Source organism: Anabrus simplex, chromosome 3 (genome assembly GCF_040414725.1).
Source record: "Anabrus simplex isolate iqAnaSimp1 chromosome 3, ASM4041472v1, whole genome shotgun sequence".
Lineage (NCBI taxonomy): Eukaryota > Metazoa > Arthropoda > Insecta > Orthoptera > Tettigoniidae > Anabrus > Anabrus simplex.
In genome coordinates, this window is record NC_090267.1 from 469685895 (window position 1) to 469698865 (window position 12971).

Here is a 12971-nt window from a genome sequence, read left to right on the forward strand (position 1 = left end):
ACAGCAAATTCCACGTGCTCTTGTTTGGAAACAAAGCCATGTGCTATTTTGACAGCTGTCATCCGCCATATTTAATCAACAGAGCACCATGCTGCTATCATGCGGGCAATTTCGTCATCTTTAATCCACAGAACACCGTGCTGCCCTCTTTATGGCTACTACCTTAAGCACGTAGTAGCGGGCAATTTGAAAATTTCTGTTAGCTATCATCCGCCATCTTTAATCAAGAGAGCACCGTGCTGCCCTCTTTAGCTATATACCTTTGAAATGTGGTGGTGAAAAATTTCACGCGCTCTTGTTTGGAAACAAACTCACGTGCTTTTTTGACAGCCATCATCCGCCATCTTTAAGCAACAGAGTACAGTGCTGCCCTCTTTGTTGTGGCGGTAAATTCCACGTGCTCTTTTTTGGAAGCAAAGCCATGTGCTTTTTTTTTTGACAGGTGTCATCTGCCATCTTTAACTAACAGAGCACTATGCTGCTATCATGCGGGCAATTTCGTTAGCTGTCATACGCCATCTTTTAATGAACAGAGCACCGTGCTGCCACAGATTCTTAATCCCAGTTCTTTGACGTCAGGAAGGGCAACCGGTTGAAAACAATAGTGTATGAGTAAGAGGCTAGATACTGCTAGTTTTTTGTCAGGAAGGGCAACTAGTCTTAAAACAAATTCTTGCGATTTAAAATCTTAGTTTTGCGTCAGTAAGTGCATCCGGCTGTAAAACAATAGTTCGTGATACAGCGATTTAAAATCTAGGAAGAGCATCTAGCTGTAAATCCCCGATTCTCGTGTTAGAAGTTGTAAAACAGATTCTTAATCCGAGTTCTTTGACGTCAGGAAGGGCAACCGGACGAAAACAATAGTGTATGATGTAAGAGGCTAGATACTGCTAGTTTTGCGTCGGGAAGGGCAACTAGTCTTAAAAAAATTCTTGCGATTTAAAATAGTTTTGCGTCAGGAAGGACATCCGGCTGTAAAACAATAGTTCATGATACAGCGATTTAAAATCTAAGAAGAGCATCTAGCTGCAAATCCCCGATTCTCGTGTTAGAAGTTGTAAAACAGATTCTTAATCCGAGTTCTTTGACGTCAGGAAGGGCAACCGGTCGAAAACAATAGTGTATGATGTAAGAGGCTAGATACTACTAGTTTTGCGTCAGGAAGGGCAACTAGTCTTAAAAAAATTCTTGTGATTTAAAATATTAGTTTTGCGTCAGGAAGGACATCCGGCTGTAAAACAATAGTTCATGATACAGCGATTTAAAATCTAAGAAGAGCATCTAGCTGTAAATCCCCGATTCTCGTGTTAGAAGTTGTAAAACAGATTCTTAATCCGAGTTCTTTGACGTCAGGAAGGGCAACCGGTCGAAAACAATAGTGTATGATGTAAGAGGCTAGATACTACCAGTTTTGCGTCAGGAAGGGCAACTCAACAAATTCTTGCGATTTAAAATCTTAGTTTTGCGTCAGGAAGGGCATCAAGCTGTAAAACAATAGTTCGTGATACAGCGATTTAAAATCTAAGAAGTGCATCTAGCTGTAAATCCCCGATTCTCGTGTTAGAAGTTGTAAAACAGATTCTTAATCCTAGTTCTTTGACGTCAGGAAGGGCAACCGGTCGAAAACAATAGTGTATGTAGTAAGAGGCTAGATACTACTAGTTTTGCGTCAGGAAGGGTAACTAGTCTTAAAACAAATTCTTGCGATTTAAGATCTTAGTTTTGCGTCAGGAAGGGCATCCGGCTGTAAAACAATAGTTCGTGATACAGTGATTTAAAATCTAAGATGAGCATCTAGCTGTAAATCCCCGATTCTCGTGTTAGAAGTTGTAAAACAGATTCTTAATCCGAGGTCTTTGACGTCAGGAAGGGCAACTGGTCGAAAACAATAGTGTATGATGTAAGAGGCTAGATACTACTAGTTTTGTGCCAGGAAGGGTAACTAGTCTTAAAACAAATTCTTGCGATTTAAAATCTTAGTTTTGCGTCAGGAAGGGCATCCGGCTGTAAAACAATAGTTCGTGATACAGCAATTTATAAATCTAAGAAGAGCATATAGCTGTAAATCCGCGATTCTCGTGTTAGAAGTTGTAAAACAGATTCTTAATCCAAGTTCTTTGAAGTCAGGAAGGGCAACCGGTCGAAAACAATAGTGTATGATGTAAGAGGCTAGATACTGCTAGTTTTACGTCAGGAAGGGCAACTAGTCTTAAAACAAATTCTTGCGATTTAAAATATGTAAAATTTGTTTTTATTCCCAAGAGAATCGAACCCGAGACTGTCGGGTGAGAGGCATGCACACTAAACGAAACTGTAGGCTATAGGTTACATTTTTTTTGTTCCACAGTCTTTGAAGTTGTATCGGCGCAGTCATTCTGAGCGAGGCGTGGAATGCATGTGTTAGCTGAAATTGTACACGTATCTTCCTGCTGAAGTAACCTTGAACGAAGACACTGCGTGGTGATAAGCTACGTGTAACTCACCGTGTAAGCTTCTAACATAAATTATCATGATTGTACGGAGAGGTTAAAACACACAGTGACAGCATATAGCCCACTCCTATCGAAAGAGCCTGCACAGCGCCGGCATGTAGGCTTCTCCTGTTGAAGGAGCCTATACAAGGTTTAACACCCCTCCGTCAACAGCCCTTACTTAACGCTGGCTGTTTTTGCACGCCCCCGAAACTTCCTAAGAATGTAATATACTACCGTAGGGAGAGGGTAAAACCTGGTGCCGGCACATAGCCTACTCCTACCGAAGAAGCCTGCACACAGCTTAACGCCTCCATCCGACAAATGAATCACCCTCAACGTCTTGTACTCAAAATCATTTTCGACGGAGTCTGCACACGGTTTAACGCCCCTATCAACATCCCTTACATAATGCTGGCTTTTTTTGCAAACCCGCCTCTTAGATCATACACCATAGTTTTACGACCGGTTACCCCTCCTGACTAGGATTTTAAATCGCAGTATGCGCGATAAATTTATTGTAGCGTGTTTTATAACTAGATGTCCCGGTACCGGCACATAGCCTACTCCTACCGAAGAAGCCTGCAGAAGGCTTATTACCTCCATCCGACAGATGAATCACCATCAACGTCTTGTACTCAAAATCATTTTCGAAGGAGTCTGCACAAGGTTTAACGCCCCCTATCAACAGCCCTTACTTAATACTGGCTTTTTGCACACCCCCGCCTCTTAGATCAAACACCATAGTTTTACGACCGGTTGCCCTTCCTGACTAGGATTTTAAATCGCAGTATACGCGATAAATTTGTTATAGCAGGTTTTATAACTAGATATTCCAGTGCCGGCATATAGCCTACTCCTACCGAAGAAGCCTGCACAAGGCTTATTGTCTCCATCCGACAGATGAATCACCATCAACGTCTTGTACTCAAAATCATTTTCGAAGGAGTCTGCACAAGGTTTAACGCCCCCTATCAACAGCCCTTACTTAATACTGGCTTTTTGCACACCCCCGCCTCTTAGATCATACACCATAGTTTTACGACCGGTTGCCCTTCCTGACTAGGATTTTAAATCGCAGTATACGCGATAAATTTGTTATAGCAGGTTTTATAACTAGATATCCCACTGTCGGCACATAGCCTACTCCTACCGAAGAAGCCTGCACAAGGCTTATTGTCTCCACCCGACAAATGAATCACCATCAACGTCTTGTACTCAAAATCATTTTCGAAGGAGTCTGCACAAGGTTTAACGCCCCCCCTATCAACAGCCCTTACTTATTGCTGGCTTTTTTGCACACCCCGCCTCTTAGATCATACACCATAGTTTTACGACCGATTGCCCTTCCTGACTAGGATTTTAAATCGCAGTATACGCGATAATTTTGTTATAGCGGGTTTTATAACTAGATATCCCGGTACCGGCACATAGCCTACTCCTACCGAAGAAGCCTGCACAAGGCCTATTACCTCCATCCGACAGATGAATCACCATCAACGTCTTGTACTCAAAATCATTTTCGAAGGAGTCTGCACAAGGTTTAACGCCCCCCTATCAACAGCCCTTACTTAATGCCAGCTTTTTTGCACACACCGCCTCTTAAATCATACACCATAGTTTTACGACCGTTATCCTTCCTGACTAGGATTTTAAATCGATAACTAGATGTCCCGGTACCGGTACATAGCCTACTCCTACCGAAGAAGCCTGCACACAGCTTAACGCCTCCATCCGACAAATGAATCACACTCAACACTCTTCAATCATTCTCGCTACTTCGGAAGATAGCGGGTTCGAACTCCTACTGTTGGAAGCCGTAAAAAATAGCAAATGCTAGGCGAGGGGCCTGCGCGATCGTCATCACATGATCTAGCTAAATGTAGTTTTAGCTCAATACCTTTAAGTGCCTACAGGTAAGGAATACCGCGGATGTAGCTTAGTACCCTCCCGTTTAAGTCCAGAAGTCGAGGATCGCGCGCTAACTTTCCAAGGCTCGATCCGCTGCAGAACTCTTAAATTCTGACACCTCGGCATCAACAGCATGTTCGATCCCGGCTTAAATACGTCAGCCTGCGGGACTTCAGGAGAGCTCTTGTTGCATAAACACTTCGTTCCGACTGTACTGCAGTTGTCAGCGATTTTCACATCCGCTTGGTAACAAGCAGCATATTTACTCGCTGCAGTCTGCGTGAAGCGCTCACAGTACTCTGTATGCGTTTATTACGTACACACATCTCCCGTCTAAGTACTGTCTGCTGTGAATATTATTCTTCAGCCTTTATCTTAAGGTAAGCTAGAACTGTTAGTTACTTTTTGCGAAGCAACTTCTACGCTAGATAATAGACATCTACATTCATATATGTTTGTTCTTTTCTTTTTTAGGTACCGTTCGAGTTACAGGCTTGAAAGTACGCATTTTATTCATCCCAGTAACAGCCTGCAGCACATGCATTTTTAAGGTATGTTTTCGAACTTTGAGTTGTAAAGATAGCTAGGTTAACTGATGTACCCTACACTACATTCATATATGTTTGTTCTTTTCTTTTAGGTACCGTTCGAGTTACAGGCTTGAAAGTACGCATTTTATTCATCCCAGTAACAGTCTGCAGTGCGAAGATTTTAAGGTATGTCTGAACTCTATTCGTTGAAACTTGGTTTCTTCCGAACATCGTAACTTTAAGCTAATCATAAATAGTTGTTCTCTTCAATCCTCATGCTATAGACGAGGTTAATCTTATAATTTCAAACACGCACACATAGCTATGTCTGTCCTCAACAGGCTGAAACTTGGTTTCTTCTAAAACATCGTAACTTTAAGCTAATCATAAATAGTTATTCTCTCCAATCTTCATGCTATAGAAGAGGTTAATCTTATAAATTCAAACACGCACACATAGCTATGTCTGTCTTCAACAGGCTGAAACTTGGTTTCTTCTAAAACATCGTAACTTTAGTCTATTGATAAATAGTCGTTCTCTTCAATCCTCATGCTATAGACGAGGTTAATTTTATAATTTCAATCACGCACACATAGCTATGTCTGTCCTCAACAGGCTGAAACTTGGTTTCTTCTAAAAGATCGTAACTTTAGTCTATTGATAAATAGTCGTTCTCTTCAATCCTCATGCTATAGACAAGGTTAATTCTATAATTTCAAACACACACGTAGCTATGTCTGACCTCAACAGGCTGAAACTTGGTTTCTTCCGAACATCGTAACTTTAGACTACTGATAAATAGTCGTTCTCTTCAATCCTCATGCTATAGACGAGGTTAATTTTATAATTTCAAACACGCACACATAGCTATGTCTGTCCTCAACAGGCTGAAACTTGGTTTCTTCTAAAACATCGTAACTTTAGTCTATTGATAAATAGTCGTTCTCTTCAATCCTCATGCTATAGACGAGGTTAATTTTGTAATTTCAAACACACACATAGCTATCTCTGACCTCAACAGGCTGAAACTTGGTTTCTTCTAAAACATCGTAACTTTAGACTATTGATAAATATTCGTTCTCTTCAATCCTCATACTATAGACGTGGTTAATCTTATAATTTCAAACACGCACACACAGCTATGTCTGTCCTCAACAGGCCGAAACTTGGTTTCTTCCGAACATCGTAACTTTAAGCTAATCATAAATAGTTGTTCTCTTCAGTCCTCATGCTATAGACGAGGTTAATCTTATAATTTCAAACACGCACACATAGCTGTGTCTGTCCTCAACAGGCCGAAACTTGGTTTCTTCCGAACATCGTAACTTTAAGCTAATCATAAATAGTTGTTCTCTTCAATCCTCATGCTATAGACGAGGTTAATTTTATAATTTCATACACACACATAGCTATGTCTGACCACAACAGGCTGAAACTTGGTTTCTTCTAAAACATTGTAAATTTAGTCTATTGATAAATAGTTATTTTCTTTAATCTGCATGTCATAGAAGAGGTTAATCTTATAATATCAAACTTACAGCAATGTCTAACGTCTATAGGTTGAAACTTGGTTTCACCCGAACGTTATAACATTAGTCTAATGATAAATAGTTGTTCTCTTCAATCCTCATGCTATAGAAGATGTTAATCTTATAATTTCAAACTTACAGCAATGTTTGACCTGTACAGGTTCAAACTTGGTTTCTTCCGAACATCGTAACTTTAGTCTATTGATAAATAGTTATTTTCCTTAATCTGCGTGCTATAGAAGAGGATAATCTTATAATTTCAATCTCACAGCAATGTCTGACCTGTACAGGTTCAAACTTGGTTTCTTCTGAACATCGTAACTTTAGTCTATTGGTAAATAGTTATTCTCTTCAATCCTTATGCTATAGAAGAGGTTAATCTTATAATTTCAAACTTACAGCAATGTCTAACCTCTATAGGTTGAAATTTGGTTTCTTCCGTACATCGTAACTTTAGTCTATTGATAAATAGTTATTTTCTTTAATCTCCATGCCATAGAAGAGGTTAATCTTATAATTTCAAACTTACAGCAATGTCTAATCTTTGTAGGTTGAAACTTGGTTTCTTCCGAACGTCGTAACATTAGTCTAATGATAAATAGTTGTTCTCTTCAATCTTTCATGTTGTAGAAGAGGTTAATCTTATAATTTCAAACTCACAGCAATGTCTAACCTGTACAGGTTCAAACTTGGTTTCTTCCGAACATAGCAACTTTAGTCTATTGATAAATAGTTGTTCACTTCAATCTTTCATGCTGTAGAAGAGGTTAATCTTATAATTTCAAACTCACAGCCATGTCTGACCTCTATAGGTAGAAACTTGGTTTCTTCCGAACATCGTAACTCTAGGCTAGCACACTTACCCTTTTATATCCTATTATTACTATGTGTGATGCAAGTGCTAACGCTACATTTATATATTTGTTCTTTTTAGAAAAACCATGGAGAAGATTAACCAGCTAGGTCATATTTCAACTCCAACTACCAAGCCGTTAACAAGTCTACCGCTAAATGAGCAATTTAAAATAATTTCACTACGAAGGTTAAAAACGAAATTTGGAGAAAGGATTTTATGTGTCTGCAAAGACTTTCAAGTTTTTTTACCTAATAGGTTTAGCATGCTAACTGATTTAGAAATAGAAGAACAAAATCAACGTTCTATTTTCATTATATATCGCGGCATAGAGAACAAATCTTGTGTTATTAGCTTTACTGATGCGTAAAAGCATGTACATACAAGAATTACATCGAGAAAGCAAAAGTATGCAAACATCACTACAAGTAAAATCATTCATGATAAAACTAGTACGTACAAGATGTGAATAAATACTGTAGAATTGGCATATTCTTTTATTTTAGATTAGGTATTACCTTCTCCTCCTACTCCTTCCTCTCGAAGAAGAATAAGAGCAAGAAAGAAGATGTTGATTAAATTCGTAAGTATGTTATCGTCTAGCACAGTAAGTATGTTGGGAAGAATTTTTTTTCCTAAACAGTGCTTGATTCTAGTCTTGTAATATAGTGTACTACAACATCGCACTATAGTATGTGTATATATGTTTTTTGAACGGTAGTATGTATTCAAGTCTAAACTTGCACACTCTCGCTTTGCGATGCATGCTCGATAGAGATGTACCTTAGCAGAGTAAGTAAAGGTAAAGGAAGTTATACACATCAATTTATGTTCTGATCACATGTTAAGGTTAACGACATCGAGTGCAGTGTTCGATTCTAGTCTTGATCACTTATCTAGTGTTTTGAGCACATCAATTAATGTTCTGATTACATGTTAAGGTTAACAACATCGAGTGCAGTGTTCGATTCTAGTCTTGCTATGTTTTAATCTCATTTCATGTTCTAATCACATGTTGAAGTTAACAACATCGAGTGCAGTGTTTGATTCTAGTCTTGTTATGTTTTACAATCTTGTTTTTTTGCAATGCATATTCGATAGAGGTGTACCTTGAAAGAGTAGGAAGAGTTCGATTCTAGTATTGCTATGTTTGAACCTGATTTAATGTTCTAATCACATGTTGTAGTTAACATCAAGTGCAGTGTTCGATTCTAGTCTTGTTATGTTTTACAATCTTGCTTTCGCAATGCACGTTCAATAGAGATGTACCTTCACTGAGCAGGAAGAGCAGCTCAGCAAGTATGTTGAGAAGATAATTTTTTGTTTTTCTAAACAGTGCTCGATTCTAGTCTCGCAATGCTGTGTTCTGCAACATCGAACACTAGTATGCAGTTCAAGTTGTAATAAGTTTTCAACAGTAGTATGTGTGTGTTCAAATCTAAACATGTGTCACTGCGGGTATGCGAGCGGATGACAGCTGACGAAATTGCCCCGCATAGGGCAGCACGGTGCTCTGTTCATTAAAAGATGGCGGATGACAGCTAACGAAATTGCCCGCATGATAGCAGCATAGTGCTCTGTTGGCTAAAGATGGCAGATGACACCTGTCAAAAAAAAGCACATGGATTTGCTTCCAAACAAGAGCACGTGGAATTTACCGCCACAACAAAGAGGGCAGCACTGTACTCTGTTGCTTAAAGATGGCGGATGATGGCTGTCAAAAAAGCCCGTGAGTTTGTTTCCAAACAAGAGCGCGTGAAATTTTTCACCACCACATTTCAAAGGTATCTAGCTAAAGAGGGCAGCACGGTGCTCTCTTGATTAAAGATGGCGGATGATAGCTAACAGAAATTTTCAAATTGCCCGCTACTACGTGCTTAAGGTAGTAGCCATAAATAGGGCAGCACGGTGTTCTGTGGATTAAAGATGACGAAATTGCCCGCATGATAGCAGCATGGTGCTCTGTTGATTAAAGATGGCGGATGACAGCTGTCAAAAAGCACATGGCTTTGTTTCCAAACAAGAGCACCTGGAATTTGCTGTCACCACATTTCAAGCTAAAGATTGCAGCACTGTTCTCTCTGGATTGAAGATGCTAAAGAGGGCAGCACGGTGCTCTCTTGATTAAAGATGGCGGATGATAGCTAACAGAACTTTTCAAATTGCCCGCTACTACGTGCTTAAGGTAGTAGCCATAAAGAGGGCAGCACGGTGTTCTGTGGATTAAAGATTGCGGATAACAGCTGACGAAATTGCCCACATGATAGCAGCATGGTGCTCTGTTGATTAAAGATGGCGGATGACAGCTGTCAAAAAGGCACATGGCTTTGTTTCCAAACAAGAGCACGTGAAATTTGCCGCCACCACATTTCAACTAAAGATTGCAGCACTGTTCTCTCTCGATTAAAGATGGCGGATGACAGCTGTCAGAAAAGCATATAGGTTTGTAAAGCACGTGGAATTTACCGCCACCACATTTCAAAGGTAAGTAGCTAAAGAGGGCAGCACGGTGATTAAAGATGGCGGATGACAGCTGTCAACAAAGCATGTTGATTTGTTTCCAAACAAGAGCACGTGGAATTTGCCGCCACCACATAGAGGGCAGCACTGTTCTCTCTGGATTAAAGATGGCGGATGACAGCTGTCAGAAAAGCATATAGGTTTGTAAAGCACGTGGAATTTACCGCCACCACATTTCAAAGGTAAGTAGCTAAAGAGGGCAGCACGGTGCTCAAAGATGGTTGCTGGCAAAAAGCATTTTTCAAATTATCCGCTACCACAAAGAGGGCAGCACGGTGCTCTATGGATTAAAGATGGCGGATGACAGCTGCACGTGGATTTGTTTATCTCACGCTAGTGAGGTTAAGTTGGTAGCACTAAGGTTTAGGCCTGCCAAGATGGCAGCACTGCCGATGACAGGTGACGAATTTTACATCTACTACGATAAAGAGAGCAGCACAGTGCTCTGTAGTTTAAAGATGGCGGATGACAGCTGTCAAAAAAGCACGTGGCTGTCAAAAAGCACGTGGCTTGTTTACCACACGCTAGTTAGGTTAAGTTGGTACTACTGAGGTTTAGGCCCGTCAAGATGGCAGTACTGAGGTTAGCGATGCGTTGTTGTCTGTCAAAAAGCACGTGGCTGTCAAAAAACACGTGGCTTTGTTTACCTCGCACTAGTTAGGTTAAGTTGGTACCACTGAGGTTTAGGCCCGTCAAGATGGCAGCAGTGAGGTTAGCGATGCGTTGTTGTCGATGACAGCTGTCAAAAGGCACGTGGCTTTGTTTACAAATTCAAATCTCGCGCCAAAATTCAAATCTCCCGAAAAAATTCAAATCTCCCGCCAAAATTCAAATTCCCGCCAGAATTCAAATTTCCCGCGGGACGAGGCGGCCGAACTGCCCTATTATACTACTATAATAATTATCAATCACTAACCATGCTGTATGTATTTATTTATCACAGGGAACTATTTAATTACCTCAGGCACTGCAAGATATTGTTATGGTTGCCCTTATGATTCATACATAACAACATGTTTTCAGGGAGGTTTCAAGGCGGTGGTGTGGACGGACGTCATCCAGACTGTGTTTATGTACGCATCCCTCATAATCACGCTCATCAAAGGAACCATTGATGTTGGTGGTCCAAGCGTTGTGGTGCAGAGGGGTGTGGCTGGCGATCGTCTAGGAGCACCCAAGTAAGTTCCTTCAAATGCTCATTGCCAGATGTATGTTAGATTATACCAGCATACAAGCCGGAATGCATGTTACATATTTTTAACTAAACAAACACAGGAAACAATCCTACTCAATACTATTCCGTTCCATTCCCATTGATCTTCAATTCTCAGTGCAACAGAACCTATCCACCTTATGAATTGGAAATTGATGAATTTAATGAATATACGGCGAGTTCAGCGGAACTAGTGTTTGATTGGTCAAACTATAACTTGCTTGTACCATAGAACAAGATCGTTTTGGACAGAGAATTTATATTATTAACAACATTACCTACAAAACTGAAGAAAGTGGACGTCCATCTGTATAACATCATAATTGAATTTACATTGTCTGAGTTCACTGAAGAACTTCGGATTTTGGATACAGTTGACAGATGAGAAAACTCTTTTAGCACTTGAAAGGGGAATTTACAATCATTCCTTATATTCGCAAGATCTCTCGTGTCTATAACGATTTTAATCTCTTCCGAAGGGATAAAGACATGTAAATCTATCATTGACAGTTTTCCGCCTAAATAAAGTGCAACAAGAATCGTGAGGTGTATGATTTAACAAGGAATTTAAATTTTAATGTCATTGGTTTTACGTCCCAATAAGTATATTTTAGGTTTTCGCAGACGCCGAGGTGCCGGGATTTTGTCCCGCACGATTTCTTTTACTTGCCAGTACATCTACCGTCACGAGGATGACGTATTTGATCACCTTCAAATATCAGCGGACTGAACCAGGATCGAACCTGCCAAACCGGGGTCAGAACGCCAGCTCCTCAAACGTCTGAGCCACTCAGTCCGGCCTAACAAAGGATTACGAAAATATTTCAAAATGCATTATTTTAACTGTACTTCTAATTATCTCCGCTTCCGGTTAAATTTGTGAATTTCTTTTTTCGTTCTTTCTTTCTTAATCCATTTAGGCTCCAGGGTTGGACTTTCCTTCGGACTCACCTCTACAGCCACAATGGCAGTGTTCCGGAGCGTGAGACTTTGGGACGAGGTCGATACAATTGGTAAGGAGGACGAATCCCTCACCCAGGCGGCCTCACCTGCTATGGTGAACAAGGGCCTTGTGGGGGGATGGGAAAATTAGAAGGGATATACGAGGAAGAGGGAAGGAAACGACCGCAGCCTTAAGTTGGTTACCATCCCGGCATTTGCTTGGAGGAGAAGTGGGAAACCACGGAAAAGATTTTGGAGCATGAATGAGGTGCGAATAGAACACTTCTCTACTCAGTTAACTTCCCGAAGCTGAGTGGACCCGGTTTGATCAATCATATCACTTTTCAATTTTTTTGGCAGAGCCGTGAATCGAACCAGAGCTCCTGAGAGTGGCAGCTAAGCCCACAAACCGCGACACCACAGAATCGGACCTTAAACCTGTGATTAATGGCAATAAAAATTTGCAGTTCCTTGCAATTCTGTCATGGGCAAGTTTTAATGTGGTAGAAGTAATAGTATTGGATCCATCCGGAATTTGTATTTCTCTTTCTTGCTTACTTCATTGCAGTATTGACTTGGACCCCACGATACGGTACACATTTTGGTCGCTTGTGATTGGGGTTTTCTTCAGTGAACTTATGACGCACACCTTCTTCCAGAGCATGACTCAACGCTACCTCAGTCTTCCTGATATGCGATCAGTGAAACAGTGAGTATTTCCCTTACACAATATAATAATAACGAACTACTTGACACCACTTCCTCCTGCCATTCCTTTCCTCTCTCCCTCCCTCTAACAATCGTTATTTTCTCCTAGAATCTTTTAGAATTTAGCCATCTAGGAATTACGCAAATTAACCCTGTGCATTCTCTTTACCCTTCTTTCCTTGACTTCCAATAGTTCTTCAAACTTTCATCTTGTCATTTCCTCCTTTCTTGTGTCGAGATGTTGTTACCTTTCGTCTTTTAGTTTTCCTGAAAAGCTTGGAAATTTTGTATCAA